A 14,804-nucleotide genomic window follows, 5' to 3' on the forward strand; every position below is an offset into this window, starting at 1 on the left:
TGGTTATTTTGAATTAAAGCTACTGGAGAAACACCCAGTGCAAGAAGGGCACTCCGACCATCTTCTGTGCCCCTGAAATCAGGAATAAATCTCCCACATGAAAGTTACCCTTGTAGTACCAAGAGGGTAGAAGATCTTATCACCAGGGATGGGAAATTAGGGCCAAGAAGGCTGTATGAACAAACCTTGTTACTCTCTCACCATGTTTCTACCTCTAGCCCAAACCCTTTGATCCTATAAATTCTTTACAAATTTATTGTTTCTTTATTGAGAAGGCAAAAAAGCTGCCTATTTTGGTCACTTCTTTGAATCTCACATCTCCGGGGGGAAGGGCTCCCTTATATGTATATGAAATTTTATTTCTTTTCCTCCCATTAATATGTTTTATGTCAATTATTGAACCAGCCACAGAACCAAGAATTAAAGAAGAAAAATTTTTTCCTCCCTTAGAGCCATTAGACTTGAACATTTCACGAAACATATTCATGGATTCATAGTATATCACTAGGTGGTATACAAAAGAAAAAATGCAAGTTCTGTGGTAAATTAAATTTGGAAAATGCTGGATTATGCAAAGCAAAATGGGTTTCTTTATTTCCATGATTTTCAAGTTCAAATATGCTTTCTTTTCTCATCTTTAAAAGGGGTTATAGTCGACACCTGGGTGGCTCCGTTGGGTAAGTGCCCGACTCTTAATTTTGGCTTGGGTCTCAGATCCCTGATCTCAGCTTTGATCTCAGAGCCATTAATCCTGCCAGAGTTGGGCTCCAGGTTCAGCATGGAGTCTGCTTAAGATTCCCTGTCTCATTCTCCCTGTGCCCCTCCCCACCAATCCTGTGCATGGGCTCTCAAGTGCCCTCTCTCTCTAAAATGAATGAATGAATGAATAAAATCTCTAAGTAAACAAAAACAAATAAAAAGGGTGATAATGCCTACTGTATAAAGTTTTTGTGAGGAATAAGTGAGTCGATTCTAAGAGTTAAATAGATACTAGCTTCTATTATTATGACTATTGTCATCATGATTATTATTAATCTAGAAAGTGAAGGGATTTAGAATGCAGCATACACCAAAACTAAGTGCAATAGACTTATTGATTGATTGATTGATTCATTTATTTGTGATTTTCTCACTGGGGCTAACATTCTTCATTATACTGCCTGAGAAATCTTGATCCAGGATTGATCCTAAGGCCCCTTCCATTTCTGATATCCTATGACTCCACAATAAATTAAGCTCCTAAACACAAGCTTCTATACCCTCAACAAGAGCACTAAAGCCCACAGTATCACTAAATGGAATGTACTGAACAAATTTTTTTTGAGTTGAGAACCCACAAACCCCACCCAGTTCACGAGGCCAGATTCCAGGCCCACCTTCCAGCTGCAAGAGTTTTTCAGAGCCTGTGGTTTTGATACTCCAAAAAGGAAATAGGAACTTCAGTGTATTGGTGAATGCTTAGTGCTATTCCTTCCCGGGCTAAATTTGCCCATAATCATCCAAGCCATTAGCTGTTGCATTCATTCACTCACATATTCATTCATTTACCAAATATCTACACAATTTCTTCCATGTTCCAAGCATTGTTCCAGCAATGAGGAGATTACAGTGATGAATCATTCATAGAAGAGGGCTTCACAGTAATTACAGTCTCCTTGAGGGGAAAAATTACATATAGCAATGGTAATTTAAGGTGAGTAGTGCTGAGAGCAGCAGCAGGTTAATGCAGTAACAGATTACAGTCAGCTTTGAGGAGCAGCTACGTTGTCAGGGGAAAAGCATGTGGCATTATAAGAGGACCCGGAAGGAGATAGGCATGTGGACATTTCAGGAAGAAGAAGAAACTCACAGGCAAAGAATCAATACCACACCCTATCAACTGCCTATGTCCTAGTGTGTGGCCCATCACGTGGCACAACGTCACAGGATGCGAAGCCCCGGAATGACATCCCACGTCTACCACACACAGGTCACCTGATTAAGCAAGCAGCTTCTCCTATTTTCCTCATGATTTCCCAAGTGTAAATATGAATGTGAGATGAGTAAGCAATAGTACTGTTAAAATTTCTCTAGCCCTTACAAAGTGCCAAGTACTGTTTTAAGCACTTTGTATGTATTGGCTCATTTAATCTACACAACAAACCCATTTCTCAGGATGAAGTAATTTGAACCAATCAAAGAGGAATGAGAATTGAAGCCCAAAGTTTTCCCAATTCTTTCTGACACAGACCCAGACCAAACTCTAATCATTATTGTTATTATCTCTCTCTTACTGGTGAAGAAACTGAAGCCCAGCAAAGTTACAAAACTTGAAGGCTCCAGGTCACACAGTGAGTAAATGGCACATTCAGTCTTAGATCTGAACCTTGATTCATTCCGCATGTGCTCTCAAGGCCCATGCATGCTCTTACAACAACAGTACCATCAGCAACTATGCTTAGAATAACTTACTGTGTGCTAGGTACTGTTTTAATCATTTACATAGATTAACTCATTTAGGCCTTCTAAGGGCCCCATGAAGTCAGTAGGGGTGAGAGGAATAAAGTATGGGGGTATTAGGTAACTCACCCACAGACACAGCTAGGAATTGGTGCACCTAAGAGTTGAGTTTAAGCCAGCAGGTTTCCCAGTCTGAGCTCTTAACTATGACATCATACTTCCTCTTCTTAAAAAAAAAAAAAAAAAAAAAAAGGGAGAATGGAGCAAAGGGGGACACATTTTGAACATTCAGAACCTTTCTTCTCTTGCTCTGAAGACACTTGAAATAATCTAAATTTTGAGGGTAACATGTCTAAACGACAAAGCGTTCCCTTAGGAATTACTCCTTTCCTGATCTGAATCATTCATATTTTCATTGCAGGAACTGTGTAGGAGTTGGGGAAGGATTTCATCAAATGAACCATGTGGCATTTTCTGTCTGTTCAGGTAAACTTTGTCTATACGTACCCTTACAGAAAACACTTGAAATCTTCAAAATCAGAGCATGTATGCAGTGTGTGATTGTGTTTGTGTGCACATGCACTAAATGGACAAACAAATGGAGAGAGCTTTTAAAGAATGAAAGCCAAGTAAGAAGATATGCTTTAAAATTAGAAGAGACTAGAGTGTCCAAAGCTTAAATGAAAGGAGTCTTATGGAGCCTTTTTATTTCTACCATTTCATGTGCTGTAACCTTCTTTTTAATAGTAGCTATCATCTCAAATGTGGTGGGCATTTTCATAAACTAGAAATGATCATTAGCTCTTAGAATTAAAAGACAGCAATAATTGACTGATAATCTGTCTCAGTTAAGCTATTTCCTACCGCTCTCTTTTGCTTGTTTTAATTCAGAGTGTGAAAAATGCCTAGCAGGTGGACATTCTGTTGAAAACTGAAGGAAAGATGTATTTTGGCTAATCACTTTGTGCAAGAGTTGGTTAGGAAATAAGAGCTGGCGTTAAAGGCAAGATAAGTGTGCAATTAATGACAACTGTGTAGGAATTAAAGAGCAGGAAAATATTACAGCCAGTCTACACTAATAGCATGAAAATAAAACCTCTCCACTTGAGAGGCAATCTCCTCTGCTTCCTTGTTTTATATCTTGAGCCTTTTTCAATTAGCTGCAGGTCATGGAAAAACAAATAACAAATCTATCATCCATCTTTTACTTGCATTTGAAACTGCAGCATGAGGTTATTGTTGATAAAAACAAAATCAGTCATTTTAAAAGTTTATTATGTATATAAGTGCACACAAAATATTAATTATGATATTTATTACAATATTACAATATGCTAATATTAACTAACAATTCCTGAGAGTTTTTATGTGCCAGACACTGTGCTGGTTTCATAAGGATTAACTTACTCAGTCCTTGCAAATTAGAGGGATAAGTGGTGATATTCAATGAGGAAATCATGGCTCAAAGAAGTTAAGTAATTTATCAAAGGTCCTGCAGATTATTGGTAGTATAGAAGTATTCCAACTCATGGCCATGTGACCAAAACTTGTTCTTTTGATGGCCATTTTTGTGCTAGTTTTGCCTGTTATTTCTCTAGTCTTAAGCAATTCACTTGAAACAGCGAAGAAACCCATTAATGGCTATCTTATTATCTGATGATTATATCAAGTGGTGCTTCTCAGGCTGGAACCTGTGGAATACAGGGAAGCATCTCAGGCACTGAAGTCAGAGTATATTGAATGATATCCCTTCCTAGAATGTTAAACCTAGTCAATTGGTAATTAAACATTATTTTTACATTAATACACATATTATAGAGAATTCATATGAATTTTTAAGGTAAAACATGGTGAACATTAAAAGAAATTTGGGGTTCAGTTGTATCTTCCAGAAGGGCTAAGCCCAGACCTAAGTTTTGATTCATACTTCTAAAGTCATCATACACCTAGCCTGCCCACCATCCCCCTTTCTTCTAGGGATGGCACTATGATTGTTCTCTAAGGGACCACCTTCATATATACCCTCACTCTCAGTGACTCAGTAGTGGACCCCATTGCTGACTCTAATGGAAGACTGTGATCTAGGACTGACCAAGGGGACCCTATTATAGGTAACTGGGAAAGAAAAATCCTTTTGTATTGACTTGAAGCTGGGAAGATAACTGCCTAGAGCTGCTCTGAGCCATCTGGCCTCTATGTGAACAGAGCTTGCTTGAGAAAGACGCCAATATGGAGCAAATCAGGGCCAAGAAGAGATGGAGCAGGACCAAGTCCCACTGAAATCATTTGAGCATTGGCCATGCTTGAGGCAAAATCCTGAACTCATTAGTTATGTGAGCCAGTAAATTATTTTTTGTATAAATGCATTTGTGCTCTTACTTGCAATGGAAAGTATCCTAATACAATGCCCATTAATCCCTTTGATCATTACAGGAACTCAGAAGTCAAAACACTGGCCACAACATGGAAGAGAAAATCCACACCTACTGGTAGTGTTTCCACAATCTAGTTCATCTGCATATAATGGGAGAGGAAGGATCAGAACCTCAGAAAAAGGAAAGGCTCATGGAAATGAATAGCCAGGACCCTCTACCTACACAAGTACATAAATCAAGCAATGAAATTAAAATAAGTTATTGAGAAAATGGGCAAAATTCCCAGAATAAATAATTCTTTCTGTTCCCATAATAATGTGATGGTGGATATGCCTGGGTAGGAATGACCTATGTGATGAGACAAAATAATAATAATAAATATAATTTATCACATCCTCCAAGAAAATCATTTGCCATGTTAGTAAAAAAAAGACAGATAATTAGAAACAATGCCCATATATATTTATAGATACCTGCTGTATTTTTTAAGAACCTGGATCTAAAATTAGCTGTAATTTTATTTGTTGGGCCTTCTAAATTTGAAACTTAATACCTATTAGCTCTACAAAAGGAGAGTGATATCCAACCATGATCAATGTCAAAGAAAGCCAAGATCTCTCAGGTCTAGTTTCAGCTCTGTTCTTTAATACTACATGGTCTTGGGAACCTCTTTGACATTGAAGGTATCCCCAAGTTTGGTCCCAGTGTAATGATCTCAGCTTCCTTCCCTATGGTCAACACCTAATCCCCTCTGCCAGACCAGTCTCCCTGTGCTCAGGTGACCAGATACTGCCATACTGGTTATGCTACATGCCCTTATCCCAAGACTGCCTCCCTTTCAGCATCTATGTCAAGTCCTGCCTAATCTGCAAAGTCCTCTCTACTGTCCCAGTTTACCAAATTTTCAGAACATAGGATATCAAGAAAGATGCTTAAAATATCATCTAGTTTAATCCCACCTACTTTCTAAAAATTGGTGATTTATGTATTTAACCAGTGCAAACTCAAATTGCCTGCACGGAACCCAAGAAGTACAAGGTATAAGATGATAGGATGAAGGTGTATAATTGAAGATAACACTTGCCCAGTTACCAGGATTTCTAAAATATTAAACATATATAATAGCCGAACCAAATGCAATTGCAAACTATGTCAGACCAGTGGACCAGCACTGTAGACCTTGCCTTACATCATCTCAGCCATGACATGACTGATCATGAATGCTAATAAAAAATTACAGTGGTGCAAAACATGGTATTTCCTGTTCTGTATTATTTCAGTTCTATTAGAAATCCTACTTTAGGAATCAATTAATACTTGGAGTCTTTGCTACACTAGGAAGCACTCAATTATCTCAAATCTCTGGTATTTTCCCACAATTATTTCAAATGTATTATTACTGTTACTCCCCAAACATAAGCCCCTTGAGATGAGAACACAAGCCATTATATGGCACACAGGCTGAGTTAGAGATGGATTTTTTTTTTCACTTGACTCATGCACTCTGTACCTCTGGTCATGAGAACATCTTGTTTGAAGAGAATCTCTTCAGAGGCCTATTTTAGAGAATGACAAATGAAGTGGTGAAGCAATTAAATCCAAAATGCTCACCCACAGGATGTGGGAGAGGATCTCTCATTTCACCCAGAGATGTTGATTGTGGGATGATTTTTTGTTTTGGTGTGTCTGCAAAGTAAAAATTCCTCAAGCATTCATCACCCAGCAATTATGCATAAATGTTGCAATTAAGTTTCCTTTTTTCCCAAGCTGATAAGTGTCAGGAGAAAAAAACCACATTAAATCCTCTTAGGCAAGGCAGGTTTAAAAAAAAATACTTTAATGGACCAAAATTATTATTATGAACAATTCTCAGTTCCTGTTTGAAAGTAGAGAAATCATGATTAATTGACTGGTTTTCTGATCACTTCATGTCCTCAGTGTTCTCCCCTATGCTATCCACCAGGTTAGGTCCTTCTGGCTCTTAAGTGAGGCTCACTTCGGTCAAAGCAGCCAACCTGCATGGAGGATGCAGAACTCAAAAGTCCTTGGCATCCTTGGTAAGTGACCAGTGAAGAGCACACGCTTGCTCTCTGTTGCTGAAAATGGAATGAGGTAACTTTTAGGGCTTCACAAACTCCTTTCAAGAGAAACACCTGGATCCACGCGTAGGCCCTGACACTTCAGTACTCCTCTACAAATGTGTTGAATGAGCATACAATTTCCTAACTTGGTTAGGTTTTATATTTGTTAGTTTTGCAAAAAGAAGGAAAATAGAGGTAGGAAATGTAGAAAATGATAATCAAATGACATTTATTTATTTTATTGTGGAATGTAAATGAAACTTGCCATTATTTTGTCAAAGTTGTATATACATGTGTTTGTTTTACTGAGTTTATTCAATGAAAAATGTTTTCCCTAGAATCTTTTACCTTTTAAGCATGAGCTCATTAACATCAAGAAATAAAGCTTGACATTCTGGGAAAAAAAATATTGACATATTTTAGGCTACTACTACTACTAATACTTATGGAGCACCTATCACATTCAAAGAACTTTACACACAATTTTACAATTAGTCCTAACAATCATATGATTTAACCAATATTATCCTCCATTTTACAGGTGAGATAACTGATACACAGACAGATGAAGTATCTCACCCACAAATATATAATTACTAAATAATGGAATTGGGATATGAACTCAGGCAACCTAAATTCAGAAAATATAAACAATCTTTCCCTATAATTTTAAATTTCACCTATGGTACATCAACCGGTGCCCCAGTGACCTCCTCTCATGGGGCATTTGTGTTCCTAAAGTAGCAACCACTTCATTTTTTTAATCTTTTAAGTTTTTATTTTAATTCCAGTTAGTTAACATACAGTGTTATATTAGTTTCAAGTGTACAATATAGTGATTCAACAGATCCATATATCACCCTATGCTCATCACAAGTCCACTTCTTATTTTCCATCCCCTGGAAAATATTGTCCTCTATAATTATATCGTAGATATACAATCTTCAATCCTCATCATATTGTCCTCTATAATTAAAAGTCTATTTCTTGCTTTGACTCTTTCTCTCTTTCATTTCTCTCTTTGCTTGTTTTGTTTCTTAAATTCTACATTCCACACAGTGAAATCATATGATATTTGTCTTTTTCTGTCTGATTTATTTCACTTAGCATTATACTCTCTAGCTCCATCCATGTCATTGCAAATGACAAGATTTCAAGGTAATTACTTATCATGGATAAGTAATATTCCATTATATATATATACCACATCTGTATCCATTCATCAATTGATGGATACTTGGGTTGCTTCCATATCTTGGCTATGTTACAATAAACATAGGGGTACTTGTAACCCTTTGAATTAGTGCTTTTGTATACTTTGGGTAAATAACCAGTAATATGATTGCTGGATGGTAAGATAGTTCTATTTTTAATTTTTTGTGGAAACTCCACGCTGTTTTCCACAGGGGCTGCACCAATTTTCATTCCCACCAACAGTGCACAAGGGTTCCTTTTTCTCTACATCCTTGGAAACACCTGTTCTTGTGTTTTTTACTTTAGCCATTCTGATAGGTGTAGGTGATATCTCACTGTAGCTTTGACAAAGCAGGAAAGAATATCCAAAGGGAAAAGAACAGTGTCTTCAACAAATGGTGCTGAGAAAACTGGACAACAACATGCAAAAGAATGAAACTGGGCCATTTTTTTTTACACCATACACAAAAATAAATTCAAATGGATGAAAGATCTAAATATGAGACCTGAAACCACAAAAATCCTGGAAGAGAATACAGGCGGTAACTTCTTTGACATTAGCTATAGCAACTTTTTTCTAGCTATGTTTCCTGAGGCAAGGGAAACAAAAGCAAAAGTAAACTCTTGGGACTACATCAAAATACAAAGCTTTTGCACAGCAAAGGAAACAATCATCAAAACTAAAAGGCAACCTACAGAATGGAAGAAGGTATTTGCAAGTGACATATTCAATAAAGGGCTAGTATACAAAATAAAGAGCTTACAAAACCCAACACTCATAAAACAAATAACCCAATTAAAAAAATTGGACAGAAGACATGAGTAGACATTTCTCCAAAGAGGACATCCAGGTGGCTAATAGACACATGAGAAGATGCTCATCATCTCTTACCATCAGAGAAATGCAAGTAGCAACCATTTTAAATTTACAAATCAGCATCTCCGAGTCTGCCTTCCAGGGGACAAAATTGTTCTGTCAGATATCATTTATTAGCAGAGCAATTTGGTCAGATACATTTTGTAAACTTGGACATAGCCCAGTCAAACAGGCTGCTCTACCGCAGGACCCCTCAGAGCCTTCAACGTGCCAAAGTACACCACATTTGAAGTAAAATGTGACCTCCTCACCATTGCCTATCATGATCTGGTTTCTGCAGACCTTCCCAATCCCAAGACACTTCGCTCATCTCCAATCTCCATGCACCAATCACATTCTTCTACTCTTACTTCCTCCCACCAGCCAGCCTCTTTGCTGCTTCAGAGTCTTTCTTTGCACTTGCTGCTCCCTGTACTCTTCCAGTTACTTAGCTTTCTCTCTCACACTATTCAGGTCTCAGCTGAAATACTGGCTCTCTCAGAAAGCCTTTCGCATGGCGGCATTTGAAACCCAGATGGCCAATCCCAATTGTCTTTACCCTACTCCCTCTTTTATTTTCTTTGCTCACCTTCTTCATTTATTTACTTACTTGATTATTGGCCCTTTTTAAAATAAAAGGCCCTGGAGGACATGAGGACACAAGGTCCAGAAGGGCAAGGACACTATCTTATTCAGTGCTGGATCCTCACTAGTCAGCACAATCCCTGACACCTGCAGATGCCCAGTGAATGTTTGTTAAACCAGTGAATGAATCTCCAAGAAGTGGACCCAATTTATTCTATTTCCTAAAAAATCTGACACCTTTCCTCTTTAATATCTATTATATCTTACAGAGAGCTTGTACTTCACAGAACACGGTTTGTGAAAAGCAAAACTAAAGCAAATAAACTCTTATTATTAAAAAAAGGAAATTTAAATTATCCTATCTCTGGCCTACCTTAAAATAGCTATGCTTTAAATTAATATTGTGGAGTATTTGTGATGAAATGTTTAAATGCATCTAATTAGTATAATTATGTTCCATTAGATTAATTTAAATATGTCTAGCATTTTTTATGGCTTAAATTCAGGATATTCCATCCTCAAAATTACATGTAGGCAAATAGTAGCTCTAGAAGTGATTGATGCAGGTTTTATTTTTATTTTTTAAAAGATTTTATTTATTTTACTATGATTTTTAATTTGGTTTTGTTCTAATATCTTTAAAAATTTTTTAAATAAAATAGAAGACCAAACTTACAGAAAAAGAGACTAGAATTGTGGTTTACCAGAATTGGGGGATGGGACTAGGGGGAAGGGGATAGGAACCTGGAGGAAGGTCAAAAGGTACAAACTTCTAGTTATAAGATAAACAAGTATGAGGGATATAACCTACAACATACTAAGTACAGCTAATGCTGCTCTATGGTATTTAGAAAAGTTAAGAGGGTAAATCCTAATAGTTCATATCACAAGGAGAAAATTTGTTTCCTTTATTCTTTTCTTCTTTCTTTATATTGTTATCTATATGAGAAGATAGATGTTAGCTGAAACTATTGTGGTGATCATTTCACCATATATGTAAATCAAAGCATCATGTTATATGCCTTAAACATATCAACTAGAAAAAGTTGATAACAAAATTTAAAACACGATAACTACCTTAAAGTATACAAAATTATCTACAATCTCAAAATCTTATACATTTTTTAAAAAATTTGTCTAATTTCAGATATTAAGTTCTGAAGACAAGAAATGATAAAGTAGCTCAGTATTGGAGAAAGATTGCATAAACAAGTGTCCTCCAATATATGATGGATATGGAAGTTTTTGGAAAAGATAAAGTGGTGTCTTGTGTCAATATCAACCTATCAGTACATGGTTGCAGTTCTAGGGTGGTACTCTGGAGTCTGTGAGGAGGGGCAGTACTAAAATCACATAAGATTAATACAAATGTAAAATACTATCAGTAGGCTTCTGATGAATCCCAAACTTTCTTTCATTATGGTGTTAATGATTATTTACTTGTTAAGTGATTTAATTATTAAATGTGCTTACTAAAGTTCAGAGTCTTCACATTTTTGGATGTATGTTAAATACTGTCACATGTTCTACATGCTTTTGTCTACCTGACATATTATGTCCTAGAGTAATATTCATAGAGTACTTCTTTTCTGTATAATTTATTTTTTCTGGATTGAAGACCTCTTTGCCTCTTTAAATGTATCAGAGATAGTAAAGATATGTGATATATTTAAATATATGTTTAATAAATAACTTTATTTTTGTGGGTACACAAAAAAATTAAATAAAAGATTTTATTTATTTATTCATGAGAGACACAGAGAGAGAGAGAGAGGCAGAGATACAGGCAGAGGGAGAAGCGGGCTCCATGCAGAGAGCCTGACGTGGGACTCGATCTTGGGTCTCCAGGATCAGGCCCTGGGCTGAAGGCGGTGCTAAACTGCTGAGCCACCTGGGCTGCCCTGATGCAGGTTTTAAATGTAAATAGACTTACTGATATTCCTGAATTCTCTTGTATGTTAGCCCAGGTACTCCAAGAATGGCACACTCAAATGCATGCTGTGGTTTGAATTGCATCCCCTCCACTCAGAAAGATGATAAAGTCTTAACTCCCTATACCTGTGAAAGTGATCTTTTTTGGAACTAGAATCTTTGCAGATAATCAATTTAAGATGAGGTCATTAGAGTGAACCCTAATCTACTAATACTGTGTCCTTATTAAAAGGGGGAAGTTTGGTCACAAAGACAGACATGTACAGACAAAAGATGATGTAAAAGAGACACAGGGAGAAGACCATCCATAATTCAAGAGATACCTGAGGCTATTAGAAGTCAGGAAGGAAGAATAGAAGAGATCTTCCCTCAGTTTTTAGAAGGAAACAAACCTTAATCTTGGATTTCTAGCCTCCAGAAATGTGATGTGATAAGCTTATGCTGTTTAAGCCACACAAGTGGTGGAACTTTATTAGGGCAACCCTAGGAAACTAATACAATAAATCAGAACTAATTGTAATAGGTTAAGAGATTAATTAGGAAAAATACCTATGAAGGAAAAGGAGGATGGTGTAAAAGGTGGTTGGGAGAGCCATCATCAAAGTGCCATGAAGTTCTGTCCTATATGAACCAGAGAAGGATGCAAGGAAGGAAGTTATATTGGTTGAATGGAAGAGCCCTAGACTGCATTTCAGTTCCAAGAAAGTTACACGAAGCTGATATGGAGTCCTTGAACAAAAGTTGCCCTTAGTGGGCCTGCCTTAGTGTCTTTGCTATGCCCAGTCATTAGCCGGGAACAGTCCATGGGAAGTATGGATTTAGCATTAGCACCACTGCTGTGATATGTTTCAGAGAATGGCAACTGCGACAGTCAGAGATCTGAGCAACATGTTTTCACTACCTCCATATCCTACCCTTGCTATTATCGTAGAGATCTTGCTGGAAGTCAAGTTGAAGAGTTTGGAGATCCTCCTAAGAAAATTACCAGTACATAGTTTTAAGAGCTTGCCACTCCAATTAGAAGACTAAACCTACATGGTAGGTCTGTACTGCGACTTAACAGCTCTGGGTCTCAGGCAGCTAATGAATCTCTTTGGACCTTAGTTTCCTCATCTGTAAAATAAGGGATAATAATAATAGCTAACTCAAAAGATCATTGTGAGTTTTTAATTAGATAATGTAAGTGTTCATCATAGTTTCTGGCACACTATTAGCAACCAATAAAATATAATGCATGGTTATTAACTGTTATTATTATAAATATTATCAATGCAGAAAACACTTTTGAAGTTAGCTTGCATGTTTGTTTTGCTTGCACCACATGGCTTAACCTTTTAAAAAAATAATGAGTAAGTCTTTCCTGTGTAGAACCCAACTATTGATCAGCCTCCCCCACCTTCCCACATGTGAGATGATAGCAAATTCCAGGGAAAGTCAATTAATGGGTCTCATTCCCCTGCCATCATGACACAGCATGATGATGTGTCCTAAATGGGTTCATTTGTGGCCCTCCTCTTTACCTACATTCCCAGGGAAGATATTCTCTTTCTACAATGACTGTAAACTGAGATATGAAGTCCTAAATGTCTCTGCATGAGCTGGGTTCTTCTTGCCACCACCAGATCAACTTATGCCATTCTCTCTCTTGTTTACTACCCTCTAGCCACATAGGCCTTCTTAGTCCCTGAGATGCCTAATGCCTACCCTGACCAAAGGTCTTTGCCCAGAATGCTCTCTCCTCTTCCCCTGGCCACTTCTGCACTTGATCAGCTCATCCTTCAAAACTTGGCTTAAACACCCTATCTGAGAGAGGACCTGTACCTTCCCTGAGGTCTCTAGAGCATCACTAAGTCAACATGTCCAAACCCAAATCCATGATCATTTTCCAAACCTGGATCCCTAGTTCTGCAAATATTTCCACCATTCATAAAGATACAAGCTAGAATAATCACCCTTGACCCGAGAGTGATGATCATGCCTAGCCTGTAGATGGAATCATTTAAGAGCAGAAGATGCAGATCCCTGGCTCCAGCTGTTACTGGACTTGCTAGAGGAGTACAAAAGCAGTCCATCTGTTTTTGTTCTTAAGCTAGTCTGGGCAGAGTTTTTATTACCATATCAAAAAATAGTTCAAGTTAATAAATATCATCATAATCATCATCTTTATTACCATCATCACTATGTTTGTTGTTATTGCACCTACTTGGGAAAAGGAGGAAACCCATCTCTCCAGGAGATGTACCTGTGAATTTATTGACAAACAATAGGGTAGGCTTGAGGACAAGTCAGAGCTTAATCTAGATAAATGGGTTTAAGAGGTAGAACACCAGAGGTGAGTTTCCTTGTTCAGGTTTCAGTTGCCCTTAACCTTCAGAAATGCTCATTTTTCACATTCACCAAAACCATTTCACTAAACTTTGAGTACTCCATTCATCCATCCACCTGGGTGTCACTGAAAGTGATTTAGAAAGATTACAAATCTCCGTGCCTTTCTATTGTCCTTAGAATATAGACAAAATCAAGCCTTAGATCCAAGGGCAGCATGAACTGGGAACACTATGATATTAAGTCTTATTTCCATTGGGGGATGAATATGGTGTAGGGAAGACTGGGTGGAATTCAAGGCCTGGGCTGAGCCCATGAGCACATTCAATTATCCCAGCTACAGTACTGACACAGTGATAGGCATGTAAATTCAGTTTGACCAGTTAGCTTGAGAATCACAGAATATTTGCCAGGAATGCTGAGGCAAAGACTCTCTCTTTTCTGCTGGGGATATAAGATTATGTGTGAAAACACAGGAACTTATGATGGCCATCCTGGGACCCCAAGGTAAGTCAGCCTTAGGACGAAGTTGAATCTGGGGAAGGAAGAACAGAAATAGAAAAAAATACACAGCCTTCTGTCACATTGTTGAGTTATGAGATCAAGCTTTACCTGGAGCCAGGTTCTCCTGGAAATTTTGGTTACTGGAATCAATAAATTTCTTTAACAGTTTAAGCCTGTATCATAGGGTTTTCTATAACTTATAACTAAAGCCTCCTAAGGGATTTACTTTTATATACATATTTATTTCTGCAAGAAGTCTCAAAATTTCTATCAGATTCTCGAGTTATCTATGACCCCAAAGAAATATTTTAAAACCCCAGACTAAAAAATTTCCAACATTTCTTGCAACATTAGCCTTCTGTAATCTTCTGGTTGATTTTGTTTTAAATTCCAAGCTTAGCTGATAATGCATAAAGCTAGGCAATGTAAAAATATGTTTTCAAATAAAATTGGACTTTCTATTACAAAAAAATTCTTATTAGAAAAAAATATTTGAAAATATAAGAAAGTATA

This window comes from Canis lupus, chromosome 4, assembly GCF_011100685.1.
Source record: "Canis lupus familiaris isolate Mischka breed German Shepherd chromosome 4, alternate assembly UU_Cfam_GSD_1.0, whole genome shotgun sequence".
Classification (NCBI taxonomy): Eukaryota; Metazoa; Chordata; class Mammalia; order Carnivora; family Canidae; genus Canis; species Canis lupus.